Below are 14,505 nucleotides of genomic sequence, written 5' to 3'. Positions count from 1 at the left end.
AAAAAGCATGTTACTGCCTAAGAAAATGCAAATGCCTTGTACTTTATGACAAATGCTGTAAATCAGAAATTGTGGTAATTATCTTGTATGAAGTCCCTCTAAGAAAGAACAAAATACCAATCTTCAAGTTAAACGCTTATGAATCACTACGCGGTTAAAAAAATGACACCACCTGTCACATTTCACGTAGGGGCTCAGAAAATGAGGAGAACCCACTGAACTGCGGCAGCTAGTGGCTGTGTTGTACAGTGGCTATTATGTGACACCATGAGATATATTATACTGCACATTTCTTTCAGGCAGAGAAATGTAGCAGAAACTGCACAGCTGACAGTGCTAGGAGAAGAAATCTTAAAATGGTAGTAACAAAAGTAACAAACACTTGCTTTTTTTTTTTGTATGCAGACAGTAGAACACAATTTAGATATCTTTCTCTATGAACTTAATAAATACATGCAGAAATTGCATGTAGATACACAGGAGTGATTATTGCCTTATTCATAGATGGTAAGGCGTAGGTAAGAAGGAACAATCCAGGGGCGTTTTTAACAGTGTTTCTGGAACAATGCAATAAATGAAACAGAAACATTCAGGAATGCAAATGAGCTGCCACTACAGCTGGGAACGTAGGCTTTGGCATTGGCATTTATGGCCTACGTAAGTAATGGTTATGCAAAATTACACAACTCTAGGGTTGTGTGCTAAATTCATCAAAGAGACTAAAGTGGAATGTAGTATACACTGAGTCCCTTATCTGCTAAGACATTTAACAGAGTACATGTCAATAAGCGAGGAGCAGTTCCACTGAGATCTGAATGAACAAGCCTTTAAAAATCTGTTGAAAACATACCCTGTTCTGTTGCACATCAGGAAATATCAGGGATCTTTTTTTCCCTGTCATTTTGATTTGTGTTATTTTAATACTGCTTGGCAGTTTCATTGCTGGCACAATATGGTTTAGAAGACTGAAATGATGTAGCAGAATAGGAGGGAAACTTCCAAACACCAATCTTACAAAACAAGAAATAGCAGATATTCTGTATAAGAGCAGTTCTGAGAAAATGTTGTTGTGTAATAATCAATAATAACAGATTTTACTGTCTTTGGAAAATTACTTTTTTCCCCCAACTTGGCCCTATATGAGGCTTCTAAACCCATCTGCTGAAGTTCATTCAGATCAGCTAAAATGTAAATTGGTATATAAATAGAACACAGTTTGAGGTTCTACCAGTTCTGTCTCTCATTGTGCAATTCTTGTCACTTTGACTGAGAGAGGTCATGTGTCAGCAGAGTCATGTTTATTCGGCTTAGTGGCTGTTCTTCTACCAACAAGAAACTTATAACTGTTTTTATGTTGTTTGGCAGTCATATTTGTAAGGGTGTGATGACTAAGCTTCACATGTTTCTATTAATACAAAGTTGGCCGTCATCGATATCAACACTTGCTATTGCATAAAGCAAGAAATACTTTAGAGAACCACTTAAAAATTGGTAGAAGCTTCCCAAATGCACGTTGCAGTATTGATCTGGTTTTAGAAGTTCCCAGTTATACAGTGCCAAGGAAGCCTCATTTCTGTCAGGACATGAACAGCTTGCTCGATTTTTCGTTATTTGCCAATTGCAGTGGAAATGATGCAACACAAAAAACTGCTGACTGAAGAGGCAGTTGTATTTTCTAAGTACTTTCTGGTTTTGAAATAACACTATAGATTATCACAAGTGGTGCAGTTGTTTGAATTCAACTTCTTCCAAGTTTTTATGCTGCTGATGCTAATAAAAATAGAGAAATCTACCTTAGAAGCAACTTCTTAAGTCATATCTTGTTATTTTCAGTATTTAATTTAGTATTATGGTAAAATTAAATGTCTCATATATCTTTTTTGTCATGACATTCCTTGAATGGCACGGTATCTTAACAGTTATGTAAAGAATAATACTGTGTATTGTAGAGGATCCATCTGCTGCTGCAGATAGCTATGATTTACTGGAGCAGGGGAACAACCAGAAGGATGTGAGTTAACGTGCATTGGGGCAAGGTGACACAACTCCACCGGTACTCTAACTTGGTGTACCCCAATGAAGGTTAATCAAGATGATGAGTCTCTCACTCAAGAAATACAGCATTTTCACCAAATGAGGCCTGTGATGGGGCTCCCTGACAAGCAAAGCATGACCCTACAGGCCCTTAGTCATATTCTGAAACTAGCGCCAGCAGACAGCTGAGCAGACTCACACTCCAGGAATTTTCCAGTGGTTTGCACAGGCCAGCCTTGAGGGGATCTGCTGTGCTCAGTGTCTGTCCTCGGAAGGGTCACTGTATTATCTGGGGTCTATGCACCCCTCTGCACTTCTGCCCTAAGTTTAGGTAGGACATCTAGCTTATGCCTAAAGAATTGGCAAAGGCTTTAAAGAAAACTTGCGCTGAAAAATTGAAGAACCACGATTTATTTGCAAGCGTTGCTCTTCGGTATTTCTTCTGGGAAGCTAGAAGATGTAAAATATTAACCAGAGAAGAAAGGGAGGGAAGCAGTTTCACAAAATAGCTAGTGTGTTTTAATCATACAGCATTTGGTATAGCAGCTTAAAAGGCCGTCATGAGCTGGTGATACAGTAGCACAATGGCAAATACTGGGCTGGGGGAGGAGTTTGGTAATACACCTAGGTATATCTAGGTACATAAATATACCTAGCTATCTAAAACTGAGACCCACTTACATCCAAAACGTCGAACGAAACAATATGTTCCTTGCTTCGCCTCCTGAATGTGGCTTAGTTTACTCCATCCGTCCCTCTTTGACCTGAGCATGGTCTCAGGGCCTCTGGTTGTGCTTCTCAGTATGCACAGGCCAGCCTCAGCCTGAGAAAGTTGGTGCCTCATCGCCACTTAAACTCTCTGCTTGAATATCGGGGTGCGGGAGTGCTGAGTGGCATTGCCAGTGCCTGTGGGCACAGCACGTCCAGCAGGCACAGGCAAGGCCAGGCCTCCTGCAAAATGCAGCACGTTGCTTTCTTGACTGGGAAGCTAGCTGGAAACAGAAAGCACTCAGACCCTTATCTCAGGGCTGCAAAGGATATAAAAAAATATATGCATAAAATTTAGGCGGGGGGTCCCAGTACCCAAATGTTAGGGCCCTGTTTCTTGTTTGCTCTCCCCCCACTCACAGATTTTGCAAAACTTCCTGCATGAGGACCCACGTGCAACATGAGAGGATCAGCATTCGTCCTCCGCATGTGCGCCTTGACCTATTTAACCTACGCTCTGGTGACGGGAACACTGTCTTCGAAGCTGACAAGGCTTCCCAATTCTTTCCTCTGGGTGCTTTTGGAATGATTTTGGTAGAAATTACTAAAAAGTTGCAGATAACAAAACTGCCGTCACCGGTTTTCATTAGTTCTTCTCATCTCTTTCTCTTCATTAGTTCTCAAGACATCAGCCTGTTTCTGATGATCAAACAGCTACTCTCCTGAACACATCACAAGGATTTTATTTTAATCCATGGGCATTATTTTAGGCTTGTAATTGATGGGTTATAAAAATAGGCAGCAGGCCATTAAAAATATTAAAATTAGCTTGGATTAAACTGAGCTTGTTCAGGTGCTGTCAAGGTTCAAACAGCAAAATACAACCTATTGCTGACAACGCTAGCTAACTTCCGGATCCAAGGTATACTTGATTCACTGGCTAGATGACCACCATAGCTGAGCAAATATTATTGGAATACTTATAATAAAAATGAAGCTTCATCCAAAGAAAAAATGTATTTAGGTAGATAATGCCCTGGAAAATCCTTACAGTGAAAGCATAAAATTTAACCACTGTTACATTGAAGTAGAATTAGTTCACAAAAAACCCCTCTGGAAAACAAATTACGAGTGTTGAGAAAAGTTGCATAGTTGCCTGTTGAATTTAAAGTCATCCTGCATATAGAAACTGTTAAAGTAGAAAATGTTTGCATTATTGGATAAAGGCAGGAAACAAAGTTCTAGGAAAATAGGTTCCAAGTAGGAAAGCTGCCTCCAGATTATCAGCGCCAAAGCAGACGTATTAGAGATAGAGCCCTCTCCCTACCCTCCAGGCGGTGAAAGAGAAATAAGCTTATACAGGGGAGAAAAGTTGTTGCTGTTGGCTAGGAAAAAAAAAAGCCAAAGAGGTAAAAAGGGGGCCCAAAAGAGCATTAGAGCTTTGAGGAAAAATAAATCAACTGGCCAGCAAAGAGATGGGAAAGTAGAAATAATTACAAATCAAGTAGTTAATTGCTAGAGGCTCTTACAATCACGGAAAACCTGCCCATGACATTAATTGACTGTTAATAAATTAAGGCAGTTACTATGTTACTACCAATAAATTCCATTTTTTAAAATAAAGTTTTCGTGTGCATGTTAAAGTAAGCTTTCTACGGGGAGGGAGAAACCTTTGGGAAACAGCAGTCTGACAGCAGGTTGGAGCAGTTCTAATGAAAACCACAATGAAATGGTTCAATTCACAAAAGGAAATGAGGAACAAAAGTTCTAGCAGAAAGAATAAGTGACAGAAGAGTTCAGTCCTGAAACTGCTGTTCATAAACAGCATTTAAATAAAACATTTCTGCCTTAGCAAAATGGACTGCTGGTGCATACTGCCAATTTATGGATATAGATTTTCCAGAAATAATTAGGCAGAAGGAAAGATGAAATTAGAGATGACTTCACAGAATGCATAGCCCAGCTTTAAACAAAATTAGTAACAAGATTCAGGGAGGAATCACCTGGAATACCAACTGAAAAAAAAATAGCAATCCAGATCAGCTTGTCAGCTGCTCAGAGTGATCGGACAAAGTGGGCTGCAGGTGGGGGCATGGCAAAGGATGCGGGGGAGCCCAGGCACGATGCCTCCCTCCCTCCCCTGCGGGTGTGCTCCTGCCTGGAGTTCCCAGGAGTTCCTGCAGCATTGCACGTGAGTCAGCAGACGCATCCTGGCATTCTAGGTCCTACAGACTGACACTGGGGAGGAGGGTGGTAAGAAGTCACCGCATGCGTTTCTCTCCTTGTCCTCTGCACGTGAAGGAAACAGTCCAAAACAGTTTTCCAAGGAAGCCCCAGAAGACCCACGTAGATTGTTACAAGGTTTACAGTGCGTATCTATCTTCTTTCCAGGTCTTTATTACTCCACTATGATAGAAATAAAAGTCTGTTCTTAAACTGAGACATCATCAAAACCCTCTGAATGTCAAAGAGTGCAGATGAGCAAACTTGTTTCTTGGGTGTATTTCCCATATTTCTTAGCTCAAACCGTGAAATAATTTCTTCTTTCAGCATGTTAGAAAGCAATGTCCTACCACCTGTTGGCTGGCTGTGTCCAGGATTTCAATTTATCAGGCTTCAGACCAGAAGCAGTACAGAGACAGCATTTCTTCGGGTTTGTTTTTTTGGTTTTGTTTTCTTTTCTTTTTTCTTTCACAGACTACACAAGTACCAAATGATCTTGTTCCACTTTGAAGAAGCTTCAGGCTGAACCCAGAAAAAGCTCAAGTTCTTCTTGAATATAGTTGTCTATATAGCACAGACAACTGTCCATTTCTATCTCGTACTTCTTCATTGCAGCACTACGGTAATATTTTTTTTAAACTGTTTTTAACAGGAATATTTCTGTTGTCTCATTTTCTTTATCTCCTCTTAACTGTTGAGCGCCCTAGAACCTCTATGAAGCTGCAGGAGCATTTGGTCTGCAGGTTTGAAGTCTTGTTGGCTTCTTTTTTTGCCACCTGATGGTGCCTCTGGAGCCCTGGTGACAAATGGCCACGTTTTCTGTCCTCTGAAGACCTCTCTGCCTTTTGCAGGCCACATGAAGAGCAACAGGGAGAACCAGCCAGGCAAGGCGTGGAGCAGCCCCTTTTGCTCCCCTTTCCCCTGCAAAAGTTGGAGGTGGCTCCATGAGGAAGGGAAGTCACACAAACCTGCTGCACAGCGTGTGGCACGCAGTGGGGCTTACGTCAGACCCCTAAATTCAAGAGAGCAATTACTGTAGCTGCACAGACGTACCATAAGGATTTCAAGTTCCCTTTCGTGGGTGCTCAGTTTTTACCCATGCCAGACCCACCTTTATGTGGTTGGCAGAACAGTTTCTTGATATGTATTTGGTTTCTGAGAGGGGTTTTTCAAGTAAAGATAGAACAAATTGGTACTGATGCTACTCAGAAACAGAGTTTTAGGTACTTTTTATGTCCAAATAGTATGACTCAGAGTGCCAGGAGTCAGCCTTAACAGCATTCCCAGAAGGCTAATACTTAAGTGCTGAGAGTCAAGTTTTAAGTGAGTGAATGTATTTAAGTGAATTATGCAAATACATGATGTGGTAAGTAAGAGGCCCATGGAGACCCAGCTGGTGGGTGACTGGACCCCGAGGTTCCTATACAGTCAGTGGAAAAGTAAAGGACCTCTGTGGGAGGCACTTAGAGTCTGAATAAACGCCTACTCCCTGCTATTGACTCTGTTCCCAGAGTAGCATCAGCCCCAGATAACACGGAATCTGAATTGCTGACGTCTTTTTTGAACTGGGGCACTTCCTGTATTGTCCAAGTCTGTCAGAGGAGATCTTCATTCAGCCTGAATTTTCCAAGGTGAAGTCTGGCTTGCTGTGATGTATCAATTTTGATTTATTTTAAAAATCTGATGTTCAGAAAGCCCTGTTACCCAGTCCCTGATAATGAAGCCTTGAGAGACTACTGCATGCTGCTTACCCAAACACTACTTAGTTTTGAAAACTTGCCTTAAATTATACAGTGAGCAATCTGAGCCCACACTGGACTACTCTTCTTCTTCTAACTTCATCCCTTAGCTGGCATTGACTCTTGTAACTAAAATGGTATTTATAAATGTGCTTAATAAATAATTAAATGGGGCTGGAAGTTTTTACTTTTAACTAAAAGTCCTCAATAATGCTCCAGTAAGGCTGAGACTAGCTGAAGATTATGTGTTTCATAAATCCTCTGCTTGCTTCAGACAGATGTTAAGTAATTCCTACTCTTGAAATAGGAAAGTGTGTCATTAGACAAAAAGCTCCAAATGCATAAGATCATACTGTAAGAGTCATTTTGTTTGTTCAGCTGTACATATCATGATAGGTCTGAGCTCACTGCCTATCTGTCTTATAAAGGCACTCTAAGTTCCTTATCTTTTGTGAGCATATGTTTTAATACTCGTGATTAGATAAAATAGAAGAAAGAAAAAAGAAAGAGAAAAGGAAAAAAAGGAAAAGAAAGGGAGAAAGAAAGACAAAGAAGGAAAAGCTTTGGTTTTGATTAATAGTGATTAGTGATGATAAAGCAAATCAGAAAACTAGCAATGGGTTTTACCCAAATTTAAAGGCAGAGCCTTCTTCCTTCCTGGGTCCAGGTGTTTAATCATTTTGTATTTGAACATGACATCTTCCTCCTTCACAATTTACAATGACCAAAAGGAAGTATGTTGACAGCATGGGAGCAGCAAATAGCAAGGCGAAATCACAAGCAAAATTGTCTGTGGTCATACATGCCTGTCTGAAGCATGCATCTGCGGGTGAGAGCAATCCGTGTGCTGAACAGTCACAACTGCATTGATGCTCTTAGGTTACAGAGTAAGTTCAGCTAGGAAATATTTTAGCTGTAGGTCTCTACTTACCATATGCAAACTAAAATTTAATATGCTTATTGCACATCCAAACTGGAGCAGGCATTCACGTGGAGGTCAGAGAACACAGGTTTTAACCCAAGCACTCCTCCTCTGCCCAATTCCTACATCAAAAGCAGAGGGGAGTTTCTCCGAGAAAAGGGTGCTGCGACTACAACTCTGAGAAATATTTTCTTTCTCTGTCTCATCTTTAAAGCAGCTGAGATCTCCTCTAACTGGAAGAACAGGGAAGGGTATGTGAAAGGAGAGGACAGGAGGAATGGGACCTATCTGACAGACACCCATGGCATTTTCATCCTAGTCCAGTACTTCTGACAGATTTTTCCAAAGAAAAGGAAAACAAGAGGAGTATTTCTAAAATTCTTTAACAGTATTATGCTGTTACTCTTCCAGTTAAGAGCCATTTCTAGACATATGTTTAGAGTGCTCTGTAAATATTTGACATTTCTTCTGTGTTTGCTTGCTTTTTTTTTTTAAACTCATATAGTTCCATATAATGACCCTACAGAGCCTCTTCAAAAGGGTTGGCATGGCTGCAATTGTGCAAGTGGGAACAAATGTGTTTACCAGAAATGACAAAAGGGAATGTTTTCTTCATCACTTTGACATCTTATGCCAGCATCTGTCTCATTTAGCAGCTGCAACTGGACCTAGACCCAGCTCAAAGCACTGGAGCAAGACGCCTATGTTTCATACGCACCTCACAGCGTGAAGGTCCTCCCCTCCGTTAGGTGCTGTGAGGACCTGTTTAGCTCGTTGACAGACAGTTCAACAGAAAGGCCCTGACGCAGCGCCATGTGTAAACACTACAAGCACATAATTAAATTCCAGTGAACTTTCAACAGCCGAATTTCAAGCTGAGGTGCTGGTCTCCCTGGCCTTGATCCAGCAAAACACTTCAGTGCATGAATAAAACTTTACCACTGTGAATAGTCCTATTGGCAAATCAGTGGGAACTACTCATCGCTTCAAGTTAGGTATGTGTTCAAGAGATTTGTTTGATGTGGCCGTGGCGCCCCACAGTAAGTGCTGTGTTGAACCAGGGCCTAAATCCAGTTTACCATACGGTGCCTTCCTGCATTGCTGATCACCCACCAGGCAGCCTTGCTTACTTAGATGTGGACACCTTCATTTTAGAAGCAATGTTAAGCACTTTTAAATGCCACTTTCTCATGATAAAAATTCGCTGAAGATCCCATTTTGGGCAATAATGTAGTGGTAGATTTACATCAGGGCACTCTGGCAGTCAAACTGAATTAACACTCGAATAGAAATTACAGGATATAGGTTATCTCATAAATATCTGAAAATTCTTAGGAGATACACAGCTATCACAAACTGCTAGTAAAAATGTCATCCACCACCTTTGGTAAAATCCTGCTTATGTTTTCTTTCCTCTTCATGCCTCACCTTTTCTGCTCTTTTTCCTTCCAAAACATTCTAGGAATTCAAATTTCCCAAAAATGTGGTTGTTCAAAAAACTGTGGGGTGTGAAATAGCCACCAAATTCATTGCTGGTAAAACAATCCTAACATTCCAGCAGCACATCCACTTTGGGTTGTTGAAACTTGAACTGTGGCTGGACCATTGCCCATGCATTAGGGCACTCTTCTGAAGTCTAACGCTTCCTGTGTCCAATTACTTAACCTAAATACAAAGAGAAAAATAGGAAGATAACACTTGTGTTTTCTTTTATAAAAATGTAACTCATGAATACCAGGCTGTATGAGATTTAAGGGATATTAAAATTTACCAGCAAAAAAGAGATACATTTGTCAGCTGTTCTGTACTGTGCTATTTGAAGCATATTTGATTCTTAGTTTTTGTACCATTAAATAAATACTTTTTACACAAAGTGTCTGCAATCAGTCAGTATTGTCTAGTGTTTTGAAAAAGTAAAGCTGTATAGGCCAGATTTCGAGGCACATAAATCCAGGTGAACTCAACAGAAGCACTTTGGACAAATAAAGATATTACTGATTTGTAAGTATTATGAACTCTTTCAGCTGCTCTATGATGCCAGAACTCATTTAACTTGGGCGCTCATGTTAGCTGTCATCCAATGTGTTGTTGAAAACTACACCATTGTATCTCTAGTATCAATAAAATATTGGATTTTCGTAGTTTCAGATGCGATCAGATGGCGAGAAATTAGTATACTGTCCTATACCTAGGTAACAGAAAGAAAGAGTAGCTATAAACACTTAAACAAACAAAACTCCACTGGGATAAACATAACTGTATACCCAAAGCATTTACTGAGGTGTCTCTGTTTGCTTTGTAGTAATAGTGGCAGACGTCACGTTATCCACAAGAGGGAGCTCATACAGCCAAATGTAAGGGTGTCTTACGCAGACGTAACTACTGAGAGCTGTTTAAAGGGTTATAAATAGTTTTAAGCAAATATTTAGCAGTTAGTACATAGCTGGGTGTAATTTTTATTAGCTGGGAACTGTTATGTGGAGTTTTTCCTTTGAAAGAATACTCCTTTTCTGAAATTCCTTCAAGTGTTCACGTAAGTGTTCACATTCTTCGTGGTGCAGATAACTTCATAAGGAGGTACTATTTCATATGTAAGTAGTGGGCTTGCCTTCTGATTCGACACACAACCAGAGAGTTACCTTTAATATTTAGAACGGTATTTATCTATGTTTGAATGTGCCTCAGTCTTCCATGAATATTAACACTTGCCTCGTATTTTTTTTGTACTGACATCTAATCAGTTAGCCTGTATACTGACATACTTGCAGAACATGAATACAAAAGGGTCTGTCCACAAGTCAGCCGAGGTTCTTACCAGGTAATGTTTTTAAATTATGCATTTGCTTCTGACTACTCTTAAAAATTCATAGTGGTTGACTTATTTCAGGTACCTAAGCACAGCAGAGAAATGTCACAGGCAAGAGGCAAAGGAACAAGCTGGGGAGAGCACTGCGATGAAATGCTGTGGAGAAAGTCTGCAGGCAAAGGCAAATCTGGGCTGTGCTCTAAGATGCGTCATACGCTTGCAGGAAAGTCACAAGACTGAGGCGGAAGTTTTTTAATCACAGAACACCACATCACCATCCCTTCATGTGGGTAACTGGGGATCTAGTTAATAAAAGCACCAGGCTTGGCTTGTGCAATGAAAGCAGCAAAAGGTCATTAGTGGGGATGCATTTATTTCAGTATGAAAGTGCTCTAGCTTCAGAGTAGTTTTTACTACACACAGACTATTTATTAAGGCTGTGATTTATTTACCTTTAGTGCAAATACAGCAGCTGGCATGGTACTGGGCTCGGTGGTCCTTATGGGTCCCTTCGAACTCAAGGCATTCTATGATTCTATGATTAGCAGAATAGAGTCACATACTGATACTGATTATTCCTCTTTCTATAGAAGAACCATCTGCAACGCTGGAAGCACCTTCATCACAGTATAGATTGGTTGATACTAGACATATTAGACAAAAACATAACCTTAGATGAAGTAAATGTTGCGGTACAAAATGTTTGTGTAGACTAGGCTTGGAAAAGCCTTGGGAAAAATCCAAACAAAAGCTTCTTAATTCTGAGCTAAGGACAACAGCCTATACGTCCCACTGGTGCAAGCTGTAAGAAGCAAGGAAGGAAGCAGTTAAGGCACACAGCTCACTCACCAGTTCCTCTTCCTCACTGTAACTAGTTCCTTTCCGTCACTTACAGTTCTCATATCACATTACTTATTCTGAGCACCCCAAGGCACAGTCTGGCATGTGGCCGCACATTTGTTACATCAGCACACACATCCTCATTTCGTTTCCCTAATTTCTGTGTTAAAAGTTAATATAAAATTCAGACAAATAACTAAATCCACAGACCACCTGCTCTTATATTTTCCTGAACAGTTCAAAGAAAGCAAGCATGTCTCGCAGTCAGCACCTGCATGTGGGCAGAGTGCCTCGCTGCTGTGTACCAGCACTGAATCACAAAATGTCATACAATTGTAACGTTTGGAAACCATCTCAAGCACACGGCGATCATCAGACCATGTCATGAGATCACCAGTCAATGGTATCTGAGCTCTAGAGTGATGCTGCTTACTCAGGAGGGGGTACAGATGCATGGGTTGTGGTCGGGGAGGGGGGTTTAAAGGAACTGAAGTTTAAAAGGGGGAACTGATGATTGGCATGTAGAAAAACTGAGTGACTCATATGCTAAATCTTGTGCTTTCTACAGTTTAAACACCAGACTGTACAGTCTAGAAAGCCTGGGTCGAGGTTAACAGCAATTTGTGAATGATTGTCATCTTTCATTCATACGAGTATGAGTAATGCACGACATTCCTTGTAAGGTGCACTGGAGAACCTAGAGGTGACTGGCACAATCCCAAGCAAGGTAGATTTTTTTTCATTCTTATAAAGTGATCGACTACTTTGAATTCAGAATGTCAGCTGCACGGTTTTGGTGCGCATCTGAAGGGCCATCTCAGCAAAACCAAGAGACTCAGTGGAGGAAAGGGTAAGGTCGAGGCTGCCCATCCAACTCTGCCTTGCTTCCCTCCCTCCCTAATGTGCGCTGTGGTACAGTTGTGCAGTCACAGTGTCTGGTCTTGTCCCAGAGGAACCCAGCAGGATGGACAACTGGGGCCAGCTTTTCGGTACTTGTTCGGTAATAGCCCTGGGCCTTCATTGCTGCACATCTTCCAGGCCTGTCATGAAGACAGTTAATCATTTCATCATGGGTTTTCCAAGGATGTTCATCACCATATTATCCATGCATATACATACCAGGACACTCTGACAGGAGGGAGAAGACCCTCAGGGCTGTGGGTGCGCACGTATGTCTGTGGAAGTATGTGCGTAGGAAAGAAAAGTCATGCCAGCACCCAGGTTTTGTCAGCTCTCCTCACACTCCTTGCTGGCCAGGGCGAGCGCTTCTCCTGCTACGTCACTGCCTGGACCAACTTCCCTTCCCTGTGATCCTCTTCTTCAGTCACTGGACGTATTGCACCCTCCACGAGAAGAGAGGCAAGGCTCCTCCAGACAACAGTCTCTCCTGCTCCTCTAGACACTTCTGTCTTGTGTGTTGAACGAGCAAGGAACTTTATGCAGGAAAAACCACCAGCCGACTCTATGACTAAGACTGTGACTAACTCGTTTCTGCAAGGCGGTCCGTGACTGGAGTTCAAGCAGCAAATGGACCTGTGCCAGAGCTCCCCAACCACGCAGTCCAAAGGAAGGCTGAGAACACCTCTGTGTCGTACCCTTGAATATTTGTACCCGCTGTGAACAGTGTGTAACGCTCACAAAGGCCTAGATGGCCAGAAAGCCTCTGGGGGGAGGTGACACTCTTCCAGAGATCATGAATTCACAAAACCAGCCAGAATAAAGATAATCCTGGAAAGGGAAACGTTTTAAAAAAAAAAAAAAGCTGCCAAACCCAAACCTGCAGGTCCTTCTTTTCCAAGCTTTTCAAGTGTAAAATTTCCCTAGCCTCCATCTGTTTCTAGACTACATGAGTCATATCCTTGCTAACTGGAATGCTTAAATTGAGCTTGTTCAGCATTTGTTACGATGGAAGGAAGTTAGTTAGTAAAAATAGGAAATGGAAAGCACAGGTCTTGCTTTTTTTAAACCCATGTACTTCACTAACTGTTTTCTTAAGTGGTCTGAAGCAAACACATTTGTCATCGTAGTGGCATGCTTACTTTTGCTAACCTGAGTAACCTGGATAACAGCAAGAGACACACTTTCTCTGCGTAACAGACCATATGTACGTAGCTGTATGCATTTAGCAACTTCTGTTGTCATCCGAGCCTTTCACATGCCTTTCCTTGCCTTCTGACCCCTCGTGAATTGCGAGCAAGCGCCGCAGACTGCGCTGTTGTTTTGCTGAATACAGCTGCAGTTGTCGCAGGCTGCAGTCAGACGTTATGGAGTTGAACGTTTCATTGGCAGTTGAACTCAAAAGCTGAAACTGGCTTCTAAGTTCTTGAGTGAAATATAATGTGAAAATATCTTTGAAATAATTGTATAAAATGTTTTTCTACAGTGCTATACTTACAATGGACCTAGACAGCAAAACAATTTAAGGTCTATCCTCAAAGAACAGAAGGACACAAATCGTATTATCTATTTGGAAAATACAGCATCAATGTGACAAAAGAATTTTTTCTTTAAAAACTTAATTTCAGCTATTGAGCCAGCAGAGCAACACAGTTCAAAGTAATATCTAGAGAAAAATTCAGCGTGTCAAAATTGGAGATTTATTGAATATGAAAATGTTTATCATTATTATGCTCTTGATAAAAAAATCAAGAGGTGAATGATAGATACAGCAGTTACCTCTCAGAAGGCTGTTCTAGCCATTTTCACTCTTCGCAACATTTGACTGATTTTCTGTCTTATGTTGACTTTTCTGCATTTTAAGTTCAGTTGCCTATGAATATTTTTAGAAAATTCCATTTATCTACCCTCCTGCCTTTGAATCCCGTTTTGCTGCTATTTCTTCTTTAAAAATCTGTTTTCTTGAGATACTTTAATTTTTTTCCTCGTTTTTCTATTTCTATTTCAGTTTTACTCATTTGGATTGTGATGTAATTTCTCTGAGTCACTGTTCTCAGGGGCATGAGAATCCATGCGGGCAGGTAAATATATTGAGGCGAAGCAGTTATTTTTTACTTCCACCGTAACTAAAATAGGAGGAAAATTTGATTGCAGATAGGCACAGGACAAATTAAATACAGACCTTTGACTTCAATTAGTTTGGGATGTTTTAAGGGTTCCATTTAGACAGGCTGATAGTTGGACCACACTCCAAATTTGGTGTCTGTACACCTGTAAAAATGTCTCCTGAAGACTTCCGTGCTGGTCAGTCTGTATAGGTGAGAAAAGCCATGTTC

Source organism: Phalacrocorax carbo, chromosome 1 (genome assembly GCF_963921805.1).
Source record: "Phalacrocorax carbo chromosome 1, bPhaCar2.1, whole genome shotgun sequence".
NCBI lineage: Eukaryota > Metazoa > Chordata > Aves > Suliformes > Phalacrocoracidae > Phalacrocorax > Phalacrocorax carbo.
This window is presented reverse-complemented; position numbering follows the sequence as displayed.